Below are 17,094 nucleotides of genomic sequence, written 5' to 3'. Positions count from 1 at the left end.
CCTTTGCTGTGCAAAAGCTTTGAAGTTTCATTAGGTCCCATTTGTTTATTTTTGTTTTTATTTCCATTTCTCTAGGAGATGGGTCAAAAAGGATCTTGCTCTGATTTATGTCATAGAGTGTTCTGCCTATGTTTTCCTCTAAGAGTTTGATAGTTTCTGGCCTTACATTTAGGTCTTTAATCCATTTTGAGCTTATTTTTGTGTATGGTGTTAGGGAGTGATCTAATCTCATACTTTTACATATACCTGTCCAGTTTTCCCAGCACCACTTATTGAAGAGGCTATCTTTTCTCCACTGTATAGTCCTGCCTCCTTTATCAAAGAAAAAGCGTTTACCTCTGGGCTTTCTATCCTGTTCCATTGATCTATCTTTCTGTTTTTGTGCCAGTACCATACTGTTTTGATTACTGTAGCTTTGTAGTATAGTCTGAAGTCAGGGAGCCTGATTCCTCCAGCTCCGTTTTTCGTTCTCAAGATTGCTTTGGCTATTCGGGGTCTTTTGTGTTTCCATACAAATTGTGAAATTTTTTGTTCTAGTTCTGTGAAAAATGCCAGTGGTAGTTTGATAGGGATTGCGTTGAATCTGTAGATTGCTTTGGGTAGTAGAGTCATTTTCACAATGTTGATTCTTCCAATCCAAGAACATGGTATATCTCTCCATCTATTTGTATCATCTTTAATTTCTTTCATCAGTGTCTTATAATTTTCTGCATACAGGTCTTTTGTCTCCTTAGGTAGGTTTATTCCTAGATATTTTATTCTTTTTGTTGCAATGGTAAATGGGAGTGTTTTCTTGATTTCACTTTCAGATTTTTCATCATTAGTGTATAGGAATGCCAGAGATTTCTGTGCATTAATTTTGTATCCTGCAGCTTTACCGAATTCATTGATTAGCTCTAGTAGTTTTCTGGTAGCATCTTTAGGATCCTCTATGTATAGTATCATGTCATCTGCAAACAGTGACAGCTTTACTTCTTCTTTTCCGATTTGGATTCCTTTTATTTCCTTTTCTTCTCTGATTGCTGTGGCGAAAACTTCCAAAACTATGTTGAATAAGAGTGGTGAGAGTGGGCAACCTTGTCTTGTTCCTGATCTTAGTGGAAATGCTTTCAGTTTTTCACCATTGAGGATGATATTGGCTGTGGGTTTGTCATATATGGCCTTTATTATGTTGAGGAAAGTTCCCTCTATGCCTACTTTCTGGAGGGTTTTTATCATAAATGGGTGTTGAATTTTGTCGAAAGCTTTCTCTGCATCTATTGAGACCCTTTTATTTTTAAATTGATGTATAGTTGATTTACAGTGTTGTATTAATTTCTGCTGCACAGCAAAGTGGTTCAGTTATATATATAGATATAGATTTTCAGTCATATAGATATCCTTTTTTTACATTCTTTCCCATTATGGTTTATCACAGGATATTGAAGAGAGTTCCCTGTGCTCTATGGTAGGACCTTGTTGTTTATTCAACACTTTTGAATAAATAAGACCAATTCCACCACTCAGCCAGTCTACCTTCCTGTTCTATGGGTAGTTCACACACATGTGGGATGAAAAGAGCAAACAAGAGTTATCACAGCACCCTTTGCAATAACAAAAAATGGCAGGTTGGAAACCAACTCATATCCACTAATAAATCAGGGTTAAATCCATGAAGTTCCTTCCACACAATGCAACGTGATGCACTCATTACAGTTCAAAAAGCCAGCTCTTACGTGAATAAGGTACGGAATAATCAAAAGCATATCGTGTTAACTTATGTGGAAATAAATGAAGAGCAACAGGTGCAGGCCATGTATTCCATGCCTGCCCGGCCTCTATCACGTGTGTCTGGGCAGAGACTCCAAGGCAGGCAGAAGAGTGGGAGGTCCTAGTGGACCCAAGGGAAGGTTTCAGGTGGGCCCTGACCGGAGGCTGCCGGCATGGGGAGGCTGGAAGCAGGCAGGCCACGAGCAGGGCGTCCTGTGTCATTGGTTACGGGGACGTATTTGGCCTTCTCTCGCAGGTCCCAGGTTTCAAGCAGGGTCAAAAATTGGGGACGTCTTATTTTTCGTGTCAGCAGAATCTTCTCTAGAGAAGAGCTGCTTTTGTTTGAGTCGGTGATGGCCAGGGTAGAAGCCCGTGGATGTCCAGATTAACGAGCTCTGCATAATGAAATGGGGATGGGGAGACTCAAAGGTAGAATGGAGACAGGGAAAACGGAGCGAGTGAGACCCCAGGAGTGGCCACTGAAGAACAACTTTGAGAGAAAACAAAAATATGGAACGGGGATTTAACTAAGCTGGTTGCTGTGAAGTGTGGGAGGTCACATCCTGTCATCCATTTCCCTGTGAATTCTTAAGGAAAATCGGCACTGCTCAGCCGTGCTTTGTACGTGGGCTTTGTACGTGGGCTTGCTCTGGGGAGGGGCTGCAGCGCAGTCAGTGTTGCTATGGGAACAACCTGGGGGCCACCGTGGGAGATTAGACACATAAAGTGACGCCACGGCTCGTTCTTCTCAGGTAACGCTATCTTAAAGCAGGCCCTGCCTTTGTGGAATTTTGTGTCCACTAAGTTACTGTATTTTCCTTAGTCGTACTTTGGTTTTCAGGTAACGTTATCATTTCAGTAAAACAGTGTCTGTGGACAAGAAAAAGTCTATAGGGGTAACTGGGATTTGAACATAAAGGAATTTATAATCAGCTGGAGGCCATGTGCAGGGGTCATCTCTTCCAGAAAGTTCTTAAGGCGCCAGGCTTTTAAGATAAGCAGTGGCACAAAATATCCAAAATGATGAATAGCATGGGAATGTCACCAGCCCTCTGAGTTTCTGTGAAGGCGTGATCTTGCTTCGTCTTACTGGTACCTTGTGTGAGCCTCTCCTTGAGGATACGAGCTGGGTCTCCTGAGGTCCTCCACACATTTTAGTATGAAAATAAAAATTGCTTAGGATGCTGGGATAAGATTTATCCTCCAATATGAGTTTTCTCCTTCTCTTAGTATTATACCCAAATTTTGGCTGGGGTACATGCCTGCCCAGAAGAAAAACTACACTTAACCTTCCTTGCATCTGGGATGGCCCATGGGATAGAAGCAGGATTGGTGTCCACAACTACCTAGAAATGTCTTTAAAAGGAAGAAACACACCTTTACCTCCCTTCTTTCTTCTGGCTAGCTGGAATGCATATGCGATGGCTGGAGCTACAGCAGTTATCTTAGCCTTGACATGAAATCTGTTTTGCTGAGAATCAAGGCAGAAGGATCTGGGTCCCCGACATGTGGCATCCCATTCCAGTCCATACCACTTATATGGATTAAACAGATTCCTTTGATTATTGAGAAATTGCCCTCCGTTGATGGGGGAGGTGCTCAGGGGCAAGGAGGTGTACAAAATCAGATATTTTGATATGAACTTGCATGTGATAGGGGCTCAATATATTATTGTTTTATTGGGGGAAAGATGAAAATTCCATAGAATGAGCATTTGGGACAGAGTGAATATCCCTGACTCGTACAGAGATGAAAATAAAAGGCAGGGCTGTGGAGGCAGACCAACTGCAGCCAAGAATGAATGCTGTATTTTAGGGGAAAATAAAGCATAGTCTAAAATAGTCACCTCCATCAGCAGGTTGCTGGCAGCGCAGCCCACCACCCACCCACCCCTCCTTGATGGACAGCTCACAATAGCCCCAAGCACGCCGTCCATTGTTCAGGAGTAACCTCAATGAGCTGTTCTCGGGCAGACGTGGCTAAAAGGCTCGTTGAACACACCCAGTAAGGACAGGGATCAGAGGCTAATTGCGGGAGCTCAGGGCAGCTCTGCAGGGTGCCACCTGGTCCTCCTCCGCCCTCCTGCTGTGCTCCTCCACCACAAGGAGTCAGGTGGGACCGCCCAGGCACAAACGTGGCACTCATTGTTCCGTGGAGCCTGCAGGGACTGCTTTGAGGGTTAGTTTTTTGCAGAACAGGGGAAAGTCACTGCCCCACACACGCCCTCTGGAGAAACACTCTGCAGTGTATTCGCTCTGCCAGCCAGCTTTGCGTGGGGACCAATAGCCAGTTTCTGGAACCGTCTGGAGACACTGCAAGAGGCCCGTGCGGGGGCTGCGTGCTGTCAGAGCACAGTCTGGAGGCACACAGGGCCCTGAAATCGCTGAAGGGGCCTGAAGGCAGCATGTGTCTCCCGGGCAGGCCTCCCAGAGTGGAGCTGGCTCATTAGAGACAGTTTTCCTGGCTGGGTAAACTGATGTGGATATTGATGTGGGAGGGGCATGAGGAGAGCTCGTGCTCCCGGAGCCCCCTTTCCACCCAGGGAGTGGAGGATGCTCCTGCCTCTCTGGCTCCCGAGGACTCTGTCACAGGCGACCACAGTCCTCCTGGGGGCTGAATTGGGTTGTGCATCTCTATGTATAGTATCATGTCCTCTGCAAACAGTGACAGCTTTACTTCTTTTCCGATTTGGATTCCTTTTATCTCCTTTTCTTCTGATTGCTGTGGCTAAAACTTCCAGAACTGTGTTGAATAAGAGTGGTGAGAGTGGGCAACCTTGTCTTGTTCCTGATCTTAGTGGAAATGCTTTCAGTTTTTCACCATTAAGGACGATGTTGGCTGTGCGTTTGTCATATATGGCCTTTATTATGTTGAGGAAGGTTCCCTCTATGCCTACTTTCTGGAGGGTTTTTATCATAAATGGGTGTTGAATTTTGTCAAAAGCTTTCTCTGCATCTGTTGAGATGATCATATGGTTTTTCTCCTTCAGTTTGTTAATATGGTTTATCACATTGATTGATTTGCATATACTGAAGAATTCTTGCATTCCAGGGATAAACCCCACTTGATCATGGTGTATGATCCTTTTAATGTGCTGTTGGATTCTGTTTGCTAGTATTTTGTTGAGGATTTCTGCATCTATGTTCATCAGTGATATTGGCCTGTAGTTTTCTTTCTTTGTGACATCCTTGTCTGGCTTTGGTATCAAGGTGATGGTGGCCTCGTAGAATGAGTTTGGGAGTGTTCCTCCCTCTGCTATATTTTGGAAGAGTTTGAGAAGGATAGGTGTTAGCTGTTCTCTAAATGTTTGATAGAATTCGCCTGTGAAGCCATCTGGTCCTGGGCTTTTGCTTGTTGGAAGATTTGTAATCACAGTTTCAATTTCAGTGCTTGTGATTGGTCTGTTCATATTTTCTATTTCTTCCTGATTCAGTCTTGGCAGGTTGTGCATTTCTAAGAATTTGTCCATTTCTTCCAGGCTGTCCATTTTATTGGCATAGAGTTGCCTGTAGTAATCTCTCATGATCCTTTGTATTTCTGCAGTGTCAGTTGTTACTTCGCCTTTTTCATTTCTAATTCTATTGATTTGAGTCTTCTCCCTTTTTTTCTTGATGAGTCTGGCTAATGGTTTATCAATTTTGTTTATTTTCTCAAAGAACCAGCTTTTAGTTTTATTGATCTTTGCTATCGTTTCCTTCATTTCTTTTTCATTTATTTCTGATCTGATTTTTATGATTTCTTTCCTTCTGCTAACTTTGGGGTTTTTTTGTTCTTCTTTCTCTAATTGCTTTAGGTGCAAGGTTAGGTTGTTTTTTCGAGACGTTTCCTGTTTCTTAAGGTGGGCTTGTATTGCTATAAACTTCCCTCTTAGAACTGCTTTTGCTGCATTCCATAGGTTTTGGGTCGTCGTGTCTCCATTGTCATTTGTTTGTAGGTATTTTTTTAATTTCCTCTTTGATTTTTTCAGTGATCACTTCGTTGTTAAGTAGTGTATTGTTTAGCCTCCATGTGTTTGTATTTTTTACAGATCTTTTCCTGTAATTGATATCTAGTCTCATAGCGTTGTTGTCGGAAAAGTTACTTGATACAATTTCAATTTTCTTAAATTTACCAAGGCTTGATTTGTGACCCAAGATATGATCTATCCTGGAGAATGTTCCATGAGCACTTGAGAAAAATGTGTATTCTGTTGTTTTTGGATGGAGTGTCCTATAAATATCAATTAAGTCCATTTTGTTTAATGTATCATTTAAAGCTTGTGTTTCCTTATTTATTTTCATTTTGCATGATCTGTCCATGGGTGAAAGTGAGGTGTTAAAGTCCCCTACTATGATTGTGTTACTGTCGATTTCCCCTTTTATGGCTGTTAGTATTTGCCTTATGTATTGAGGTGCTCCTATGTTGGGTGCATAAATATTTACAATTGTTATATCTTCTTCTTGGATCGATCCCTTGATCATTATGTAGTGTCCTTCTTTGTCTCTTCTAATAGTCTTTATTTTAAAGTCTACTTTGTCTGATATGAGAATTGCTACTCCAGCTTTCTTTTGGTTTCCATTTGCATGAAATATCTTTTTCCATCCCCTTACTTTCAGTCTGTATGTGTCTCTAGGTCTGAGGATCTCTTGTAGACAGCATATATACAGGTCTTGTTTTTGTATCCATTCAACCAATCTGTGTCTTTTGGTGGGAGCATTTAGTCCATTTACATTTAAGGTAATTATCGATATGTATGTTCCTATTCCCATTTTCTAAATTGTTTTGGGTTTGTTATTGTAGGTCTTTTCCTTCTCTTGTATTTCTTGCCTAGAGAAGTTCCTTTCGCATTTGTTGTAAAGCTGGTTTGGTGGTGCTGAACTCTCTCAGCTTTTGCTTGTCTGTAAAGGTTTTAATTTCTCCAACAAATCTGAATGAGATCCTTGCTGGGTAGAGTAATCTTCGTTGCAGGTTTTTCTCCTTCATCACTTTCAGTATGTCCTGCCACTCCCTTCTGGCTTGCAGAGTTTCTGCTGAAAGATCAGCTGTTAACCTTATGGGGATTCCCTTGTGTGTTATTTGTTGTTTTTCCCTTGCTGCTTTTAATATGCTTTCTTTGTATTTAATTTTTGACAGTTTGATTAATATGTGTCTTGGCGTATTTCTCCTTGGATTTATCCTGTATGGGACTCTCTGTGCTTCCTGGACTTGATTAACTATTTCCTTTCCCATATTAGGGAAGTTTTCAACTATAATCTCTTCAAATATTTTCTCAGTCCCTTTCTTTTTCTCTTCTTCTTCTGGAACCCCTATAATTCGAATGTCGGTGCATTTAATGTTGTCCCAGAGGTCTCTGAGACTGTCCTCAGTTCTTTTCATTCTTTTTTCTTTATTCAGCTCTGCAGTAGTTATTTCCACCATTTTATCTTCCAGGTCACTTATCGTTCTTCTGCTTCAGTTATTCTGCTATTGATCCCATCTAGAGTATTTTTCATTTCACTTATTGTGTTTTTCATCGTTGTTTGTTTCATCTTTAGTTCTTCTAAGTCCTTGTTAAATGTTTCTTGCATTTTCTCTATTCTATTTCCAAGATTTTGGATCATGTTTACTATCATTATTCTGAATTCTTTTTCAGGTAGACTGCCTATTTCCTCTTCATTTGTTAGGTCTGCTGGGTTTTTACATTGCTCCTTCATCTGCTGTGTTTTTTTCTGTCTTCTCATTTTGCTTATCTTACTGTGTTTGGGGTCTCCTTTTTGCAGGCTGCTGGTTCGTAGTTCCTGTTGTTTTTAGTGTCTGTCCCCAGTGGCTAAGGTTGGTTTAGTGGGTTGTGTAGGCTTCCTGATGGAGGGGACTAGTGCCTGTGTTCTGGTGGATGAGGCTGGATCTTGTCTCTCTGATGGGCAGGTCCACGTCTGGTGGTGTGTTTTGGGGTGTCTGTGGACTTATTATGATTTTAGGCAGCCTCTCTGCTAATGGGTGGGGTTGTGTTCCTGTTTTGCTAGTTGCTTGGCATAGGGTGTCCAGCACTGTAGCTTGCTGGTCGTTGAATGAAGCTGGGTGCTGGTGTTGAGATGGAGATCTCTGGGAGATTTTTGCCGTTTGATATTATGTGGAGCTGGGAGGTCTCTTGTTGACCAGTGTCCTGAAGTTGGCTCTCCCAGCTCAGAGGCACAGCACTGACTCCTGGCTGCAGCACCAATAGCCTTTCATCCACACTGCTCAGGATAAAAGGGAGAAAAAGTAGAGAGAAAGAATTAGTAGAAGTAGGAAGAAAGGAAGGAAGGAAGGAAGAAGAAAAGAAGGAAAGAGGGAAAGAAAGAAAGGACGGAGGGAGGGAGGGACGGTGGGAGGAAGGAAGGAAGGAAAAAAGAAAGAAAGAAGATAAAATAAAAGTAAAATATAATGAAGTTATTAAAGTAAAAAATAATTATTAAGAAAAAAATTTAAAAAAACAAGGATGGATAGAACCTCAGGACAAATGGTGGAAGCAAAGCTATACAGACAAAATCTCACACAGAAGCATACACATACACACTCACAAAAAGCGGAAAAGGGGAAAAAATCATAAATCTTGCTCTCAAAGTCCACCTCCTCAATTTGGGATGACTCGTTGTCTATTCAGGTCTTCCACCGATGCAGGTACATCAGGATTATTGTGGAGATTTAATCCGCTGCTTCTGAGGCTGCTGGGAGAGATTTCCCTTTCTCTTCTTTGTTCGCACAGCTCCTGGGGCTCAGCTTTGGATTTGGCCCCGCCTCTGCGTGTAAGTCGCCGGAGGGCGTCTGTTCTTCGCTCAGACAGGACGGGGTTAAAGGAGCCGCTGATTGGGGGCTCTGGCTCACTCAGGCCGGCGGGGAGGGAGGGGCACGTAGTGCGGGGCTAGCCTGCGGCGGCAGAGGCCAGCGTGACGTTGCACCAGCCTGAGGCCCGCCGTGCGTCCTCCCGGGGAAGTCGTCCCTGGATCCCGGGACCCTGGCGGTGGCGGGCTGCACAGTCTCCCCGGAAGGGGCATGTGAATAGTGACCTGTGTTCGCACCCAGGCTTCCTGGTGGCGGCAGCAGCAGCCTTAGCGTCTCATGCCCGTCTCTGGGGTCCGCGCTGTTAGCCGCGGCTCGCGCCCGTCTCTGGAGCTCCTTTAAGCAGCGCTCTTAATCCCCTCTCCTTCCGCACCAGGAAACAAAGAGGGAAGAAAAAGTCTCTTGCCTCTTCGGCAGGTCCAGACTTTTCCCCGGACTCCCTCCCGGCCAGCCGTGGCGCACTAGCCCCCTTCAGGATGTGTTCACGCCGCCAACCCCAGTCCTCTCCCTGCGCTCCGACCGTAGCCCGAGCCTCAGCTCGCAGCCCTGCCCGCCCCGGCGGGTGAGCAGACAAGCCTCTTGGGCTGGTGAGTGCCGGTCGGCCCCGATCCTCCGTGCGGGAGTCTCTCCGCTTTGCCTCCCGCACCCCTGTTGCTGTGCCCTCCTCCGTGGCTCCGAAGCTTCCCCCCTCCGCCACCCGCAGTCTCCGCCTGCGAAGTGGTTCCTAGTGTGTGGAAACCTTTCCTCCTTCACGGCTCCCTCCCACTGGTGCAGGTCCCGTCCCTATCCTTTTGTCTCTGTTTTTTCTCTTTTTCTTTTGCCCTACCCAGGTACATGGGGGGAGTTTCTTGCCTTTTGGGAGGTCTGAGGTCTTCTGCCAGCGTTCAGTAGGTGTTCTGTAGGAGTTGTTCCACGTGTAGATGTATTTCTGATGTATTTGTGGGGAGGAAGGTGATCTCCGCGTCTTACTCTGCCGCCATCTTCCCCTCATCCCCTGCCCTTGTTTGTTGAATGGAGTTAACCAGGTGTCCTGGGTGGGCCAGAGCTGAGGCTCAAACTGTCCAGCAAGTAGAGTCCGTGCTTCTTCAGGAACCTCTTTATGGCCCTAATTTTCAGCTGGGGGCAAACACCCGACCTTTGTCTACAGCTGACACCCAGACGTCTACAGGCCCATGTGACGTACATGACGGGGGTGGCAGATCGAGGCCAGTTTTCAGTGAGCGCTATCGCCTCCCAAGAAAAAGTGCACCACGGGGACGAGGAGGTTGCGCAAAACACAGGGCCCGCCCTCCAGGTCGAGTTCCCAGAGGGTGTGGTACTTAGACCCACCCTCACCAAGACACCCGGCCACCCTCACGGTGCGGCCTGAGGAGCAGAGTAGCTGACTCTGGGACGTGCGGGGGCCCCTCCCCGAGGGACCATCAGGGTGGTAGGTTCTCTTCTGTCTCTGGGTGTCACTGACAGGGCCTGACATGCAGGCAGAGGAAGATATGGCCTACCAGGTGGAACACTGGTGGCCCTGCCAGCCCTCCACAGAGGGTGGGTGGCACCTGGCCTCCTGTGCAGGGTGCCCAGAGTCACCCAGGACCGCTGCGTGAGGCCTGATGTCAGTGTTCGAATGATTGCTTTCAGACCAGCGGAGAAGCCAAAGCCTTGGGTGGTTTGTGGGGGGAAAAAAAAAAAAAGAAAACCACAATCTAAACTACAAAAAAAACAACCACCACCCAAGTAGGGAATGTTCGTCCTAGAGATCGTAAGATAGGGGCTTGAAAATCGCCAGGCCGCACGCAAGCTTCTTGACTTGAAGCCACAGACTTGAGGCGGACGTTCTAGGCAAACCTTCCAGGAATCTAATCAGAATCACACTGAGCGCCCGTCAGTCATTTTTCTGTAAATGTCTGCCCCTTAAAGACGACGTCTTGCTCGGCTGTGACCTCTCTCAGTGCACCCGTGTCACAGCCGCCCTGGCGAAGCTCCCAGACCCTCACAGCCGTCCCCGGAATCTCACTGAGGGGCGTGGGGACCTGGGGCACACATCGTGGTGCCCAGAAATGCCAGCCCCTCCGCGAGATCCCAGCAGCCACAGGAGGCAGGAAGCCTGTGGGTCTGAGCCCAGGCGCTGGGGGCACAGAGCCTTTGCCCCAGAGGAGAGGGGTGAACAGACTGCAGGCGTGACAGACGCAGGCTGATAGCTTTTAAGCCGCCCTCCTGCACCTGTTCACGGCTGGTTGGGAGCCCCCTGTGGTACGTTTTATGCCTGTGAGACATTCGAACCACAGGAGTCCCTCCCAGCCTGTGCACGACCCTCGCCCTGGCCCCAGTCCCTAAATACCAGAAAAACCCCACGCCCGTCTTCCCCTGCAACCTCATTTGGGGACCTGCTTGGGAAGCCTGCCCGCTCTCCCCAGGAAGCCTCCTTGTGTGAGTAAAGAACCTTCTGCACCTTCTTGGCGTGTGTGGGGTTCATCGTTTAAACCCCTGGGGCCAGCTTCCGACGAGACCCACCCTGGTTCCGCAGGTGCCCCCAGCGTGGCCACAGGGAGCACGGCCTTGGGCTCTGGATTAACTAAATGAAGTTCAGCTGTGAGTGGGGACGCAGGTGGGCCCCTGTCCCCACTAGACTGTGCACACAGCCAGGACCGGGGGCCAAGTGTGCCTCAGGAGACATTTGCATAAAGCTTTTAATTAAATTCACTGGCTGAACAGAGGCTAGTGGGATGGGGACGCCCCACCCGACAAAGGGAGAGGGAGAGGGAGGGAGAGGGCGCTGACCTGGATGAGGGGGGCCGTGGGGACGGAGAGAAGGGGATAGCTGTGTCTTGTGTCTTGGAGGGCGTGTTTGCGGATCCCAGCACCTACCCTGAGCACCGGGAAAGGAGCCTGTGGCCATGTCCTTAGTCTTATGCGTGTGGCCCATAAATCTTGCCTGTGTCCCTCAGCGGCATTATTAGTGGCAATGTTGCCGTGGCCCTTAGCCTGTTTTGGTGCGTGTGGCAGCTAGAGCCACCCGCCGTTACCTGTGAGATATGGGCGGATCCCTCATGTTAGCATTTATGTCAATAATGGGGGCATTTCTATTTTGAGCCCGAGGACAAGGGATCTAATATCCGACATCTTGCTCATTCCTTCAAGAGCTTAGTTCATTGCACATGATCAATATTTAATATAACTTCCTCAGTTACTGAAGCTCTGCTTCTTTAAAAACAATGATGTGCCCCCTCCTGCCACGGGATTCAGTGGCACCGGAGCCCTGGGAGCCTGTGATGCTGGTCACTCTGTGGTAATGATGGATTCCCTTCTTCTGCAGGTATATTCTTCTCTTTGTAAAACTGCACTTGATTGGGACAAACGCATGGATGATGTCTTGAAAAATGACCCAAACTGAGCTTTTGGGAGAGAGTAAGATCTCAGTATAACCAATCTTTGCAAAGAAGAAAGACAGGAAAGTAATAAGTGACTCAAAAGAACACTAGGGTTGGGGACAGGAAGGACCAAGGGCTCCCCAAATAAGAGGCTTGTTCGGTTCAAAGTGGTAGTGATGGGATCACCTTCCAACGTGGTCCTAGGAGTCACAATGCTTGGGTTTCAAATCCTCATTCTACCTCTGTGACACAGGCACGTGAACTCAATCCTCAATACAGCTCCCCCTTCCCTGTGTTCCAGATGGGGAAACTGAGGCACGGAGAAGTTAACATATGCAGAGAACTTAGAAGATGGCTCAACACGTGGTGAGTCCAATATAAATGGTAGTTACTCGAAAACTGGCAGCTGGCTAAGGGCTACGCGCGAGATGAATAGGGTTCATCTCCTAAACTCCCAGCAACGGTAGCAAGGTTGCAGGATACAAGGTTAATACACAAAAGTCAACCACTTTCCTGTTCACCAGCACAACCTGGGCACTGGGACTTTCAAAATCGCCCCAGTTGATTCTTATACACAGCCAATGTTGGGAACCCCGGCTCCAGGGCATTCAGGCACCCCTGACCCACCAACCGAGGCCTGATGAACAGGCGGCTTTACGCGATCATAATAGCAAGTTTGCATCCTGCTAAGAAAAGTCAGCTATCTTGCTATTTCGCTATCCTAATCATCCTAACATTGGAGTGCGTGGCATAATTTGCAATCTTAATGAGAACTACTTTCTTAGTCTTAATTGGATTCCAAGTTACATTAATCCTTTATAAAAATCTCTCAATATATTATGCTTACTAGGCCAGAAATATTTTGTTCACGCTGCATTTTAAACATGAGAGAGAGAGGGAAAAGAAAAAAGAACAGAGCAGATAGCTCATTTAAAAATACTCTAAAAGGCAAAAGCAGCCCTTCACACACGCCAGCGTGGCAGACGTGGATTTAGTCCCAGCTCATGTTGTAGAAACAAGACTTCTTTTTGCAGGAAACGGAAAACAGCAGCCCAGGAAGCAGCGTGACTCGGGGCTCACGACCTGCCCGGCTGGAGACACACCCCTGCCGAGGCCACCTAACCTCTTTGAGCCCCTGTTTCCTCAGGTCAGGAAAGAGAAGAAGCCAGCTCTCACTACCTGTGTGGGGCAGGTGCTGGGCCAGGCCCCTGTGTTTACAACTTAATGAGAGAAATTCTAAGATTTGCTTTAACTCAGGTGAAGTGGAGGCCCAGGCACAGGAAGTGAATCGTCCCAAATCACACAACCAGGAAAGGCAGAGACAGGACTCAAAGCTGGGCACCTCTGAGTGCAAAATCCTTCTGTCTGCATCACTCTGGCTTAACAATTCCAACTGAGATTAAAAAAAAAAACCAGTTCAGATCTGAAGACACCACGCCAAGCGAAATCAACCAGACTAAAAGGACAAACACTGGGTGACTCCGCTGACACGAGGTGTCCAGAGCAGTCAGATCACAGAGACAGAAGGTAGGATGGCGGGTGCCGAGACTGGGCGTGGCAAGAAGGGAAGTTAGTGTTTAACGGGGACACAGTGAAACATTTCTGGAGATGGATGCCCAGGGATGCGGACACACACGACGCTACTCAGCTGTCCACTTAAAGATGGCTAGGATGGTAAATTTTATGTTATGAGTATTTTACCACAATAAAAAAAGATAAACTATATTTAAAAAAAACCATGTGCCGAGAAATGAGCAAATAGAGGGACTGAGACCCACTTTAGGGCATGAAAAGCAGTGGAATGCCTGAGCCCACGACTGCCTGCCCGGCAGCTGGCTCCTCCCACCGAAGGCTGAGCCCAGGGATTCGTCCTCCAAGGCGGGAGGGAGAGGAAACCCAGAGCTCCTGATGTCAGGTGCCTGGTGACCTGGGACAGCTCCTCAGTAACTTTTCCAAACCCCACCAGGAAGCCAACGGCACCAGTTGCCATGAGACGCGGTAAGACGCGGCTTTGCTTCAGGCTAAGCCCCTCACCCCCGGGGAGGACGATCCAGTGGCCGCGGGCAGATGTGCTGCACCGCATCCTGCAGGGGTTCATCCACTGGGGGCCCGACTCGGCAACGGCCCCGCTCCGGACCTACTGAATCAGAAGCCCAGGGAGGGACCCCGGCCATCTGGGCTTTAACGTGCCCCCCAGGTGAGTCTGCCGGCGCCGGTGTTTGAGGACCAGCTGTGTGTCTCGCTCCCCATGAGGGAAACACAGTCACCTATGTACTCACGGAATCGCCAACAGAGCCTTTAGAAAACATTAGAAACAGGGAGACGGGAGGGCTGTCATGACAAACGTACACTCAGTGTGGACGGCCTTGGTGACAGTAGCAAACGTTGCCAGAGTGGCCAGGACAGTCAACGTGGTCAGCGGTTCGAGACAGAGACGGGACTCGTAACGCTGGTGACCGTTCTGAGAAGCCAGGGAGACCAGGGTCTGTCCTCAGAACAGGGCAGATGAGGGAAGGAAAAGTGGGACCTTGGAAAGGAGGCACTGAGCAGGGTAAGAAGCGCACCGGAGTGAAGACCAGTGAGATCGCGCAGCACCCACATCGTAGGGGGCAGAGAGGCGGGGCGACAGCCGCGACGTTGCGGGTAAGAGTCACAGACCGTTCTTCCCAAGGCCACGCGCTCTTGGTGTCAGACCCTGAGCAACACAGACAGCGAGAAACCCCTTACACGGTCCCGTGTGGGCAGCAGGTGCGTCCCTGGTGGGCACACCGTCAGCGGCCGATGCTGTGTGCTGTCGACTGTCCTATTGTGGCCTCACCCTTCACCCCGGATCTACTGGATCTGGAAGCAGAGGGGGGTCACTTCCACTGTCTTCGAGCAGAATAGTACAATTCTCAAGGCAGGACTTATGCTGGTGAGACTTGTGTGTTTGGGACTTGCTGGCCCTCATCCTCTCGGAAAGGGATCCTGCAGCATCTAGGGTTGCACCCCTGCTCACACTGTGACGGACAGGGTGTCAAAGGGCTGTCACCTGAGGCCACATCGGGGATGACACCTGAGGTGAAGGTCAATAGGTCATACCTCATAATCCAGAAAATCCAGTTTCATGTTGCTCTCTCTTTTTTCTTCTTTCGAGCTTCCTGAGGCTTAGAGAAAGGCTTCTCTGAAGTCCAGCCTGGTCTTAGTCACACTCTGGGGATATGAAGATACAGTCATAAGTCCCTGCGTGGCTGAGTAAGTATCAGAACACATACAGGTTAAAAGTAAAAGGATGGAAAGATACATGATGCAAATCTAGTCCTAAGAAAACTAGAGCGGTTATTTTTTAAATTAATTAATTAATTTATTTTTGGCTGTGTTGTGTCTTCGTTGCTGTGCGCGGGCTTTCTCTATTTGCCGCGAGCGGGGGCTACTCCTCGTTGCAGAACATGGGCTTTAGGCGCGCGGGCTTTGGTAGTTGTGGCACGTGGGCTCAGCAGTTGTGGCTCGCGGGCTCTAGAGTGCAGGCTCAGTAGTTGTGGTGCACGGGCTTAGTTGCTCCGTGGCAGGTGGGATCTTCCCAGACCAGGGCTCGAACCCGTGTCCCCTGCATTGGGGGTGGGGACATGGGTTCCACTGCACCACCAGGGAAGCCCCTAGAGTGACTATCTTGAGTGGACTTCAAAACAAGAAAAATCGGGCTTCCCTGGTGGCGCAGTGGTTGGGAGTCCGCCTGCCGATGCAGGGGACGCGGGTTCATGCCCCGGTCTGGGAAGATCCCACATGCCGCGGAGCAGCTGGGCCCGTGAGCCATGGCCGCTGAGCCTGCGCGTCCGGAGCCTGTGCTCCGCAACGGGAGAGGCCACGGCAGTGAGAGGCCTGCGTACCACAGGAAAAAAAACCAAACAAAAACAAGAAAAATCGAGAAAAAATACTTCAAAACATATATTTTGCTCACAAGTCTGCAGTTTTGGCCAGCAGATCTCAGAGGGGGTGGATGTCCCTGCCCCAGCGGGTGTCAGCTGTGGCAGTTCATGGTGGGGACTCGAGAGTCCTCTGAAGGGATCCTGCCCACTCACGGGGCTGGCAGGCGATGCTGGCTGGGACTGTGGCTGGGACGGGAAATGGAGTTGACGGACCCAATCCACTCTGTCTTCCACAGATGCATTTGGCTGCAAGGAAAGAGGCTTAAATTAATCAAAGAACAGTGGCTGAAATTATAAGGACTTGGCTGTGGAGGGAGGGAGTTGCAGGGTGAAGGAATTCAGAGGCTCAGTGAATCCCAGGCTCTTGTCCAGACCTGGGAAGGGTCTGACGTTTTATCTACTTGCAGAGCCACTGTTTCATGAACACTGGCGGCCACGGCTCCTGACTTCACACAAGATCTCAGGATGAGAAGGGAGACAACCAAGGTCTCTTCAGGCTAAACTGCAGTCCAGAGCTGGAGAACTGACATGGTCTTGAGTGAAGAAAATACAGGTGAACTACTGACACTGGTCCACAAGCAAGTCCACTGTTTTATCAGAAGGTCAGTCTCTTCTCAAAAGCTCCACGCTGACTGCTCCCAGGTTCCAGCGCGAAACCATGGCTCCACTGGTTCTGTTTCTCCAGGGAATCCTGACCAGTACGGGGACATGAAGACAACGGTTCTGTATCCGGGCAGGCTCACCCTGCTTCATACCTATTTCTCTGGACGGTGGGAAGCGTGCATCAAGTCCGAGTAGCCACAGGACTCCGGAGACCTGGCCCCAGGGGACCCTCACTCTCACGCTAGGACATTCGCCGGGACCCTCTGCTTCAGCTCTGTCCCGTAGGTCGGGGCTGAATGGCAGAAGGAGGGAGCAGCTCCGGCCACAGCCAGGCTCTCGGAAATGGGGCTCGCCACCTCCACGTGCGGATTCCCAGGCCAGGCAAGGTCAGGTGCCACAGGGACAGGCCCTGTTTCCTCCGCTCCTGCCTTCCTCTGCTGAGCCTTCTTACCGAGCCCACACGGCAACATAACCCTTCTCACAGCACCAGCCTGCCCGGAAGCTTCGGCCCTTAGTGCACCTCGGCTGGAAGACTTGACGGCTCAGAGTGAACGAGGCCAGGCCCCCAAGATGCAGAGCTGACAGGGCAGGGAGACGGGGAGTGCGCTCAGCTGGGAGCCCAGCCATGCGGAGGGTTTGCGTGGGGAGCAGATCAGGGTCAAGGGCAGAACGGAGGTGTCCGCCTCCTAGAACCCGGC

At 48.7% G+C, this 17,094-nt stretch overlaps 1 long non-coding RNA gene across 3 annotated transcripts in view; it reads left to right on the top strand.

Annotated features, from left to right (window-relative positions):
* LOC307176558 overlaps positions 1-16,588 on the top strand; it is a 215,624-nt gene extending 199,036 nt beyond the window's left edge. The window contains exons 3-7 of one of the 3 annotated variants that reach the window (XR_013824830.1): positions 12,190-12,254; positions 12,923-14,085; positions 15,025-15,122; positions 16,201-16,395; positions 16,479-16,588. This is a non-coding gene — a long non-coding RNA (uncharacterized lncRNA). Of the gene's footprint in view, positions 1-12,189; positions 14,086-15,024; positions 15,123-16,200; positions 16,396-16,478 lie in introns of all 3 variants that reach the window. The other 2 variants (XR_013824831.1, XR_013824832.1) reach the window with 2 other exon arrangements.
* Positions 16,589-17,094: the final 506 nt, after the last annotated feature.

Source organism: Stenella coeruleoalba (genome assembly GCF_951394435.1).
Source record: "Stenella coeruleoalba genome assembly, chromosome: 18".
NCBI lineage: Eukaryota > Metazoa > Chordata > Mammalia > Artiodactyla > Delphinidae > Stenella > Stenella coeruleoalba.
This window is presented reverse-complemented; position numbering and strand designations above follow the sequence as displayed.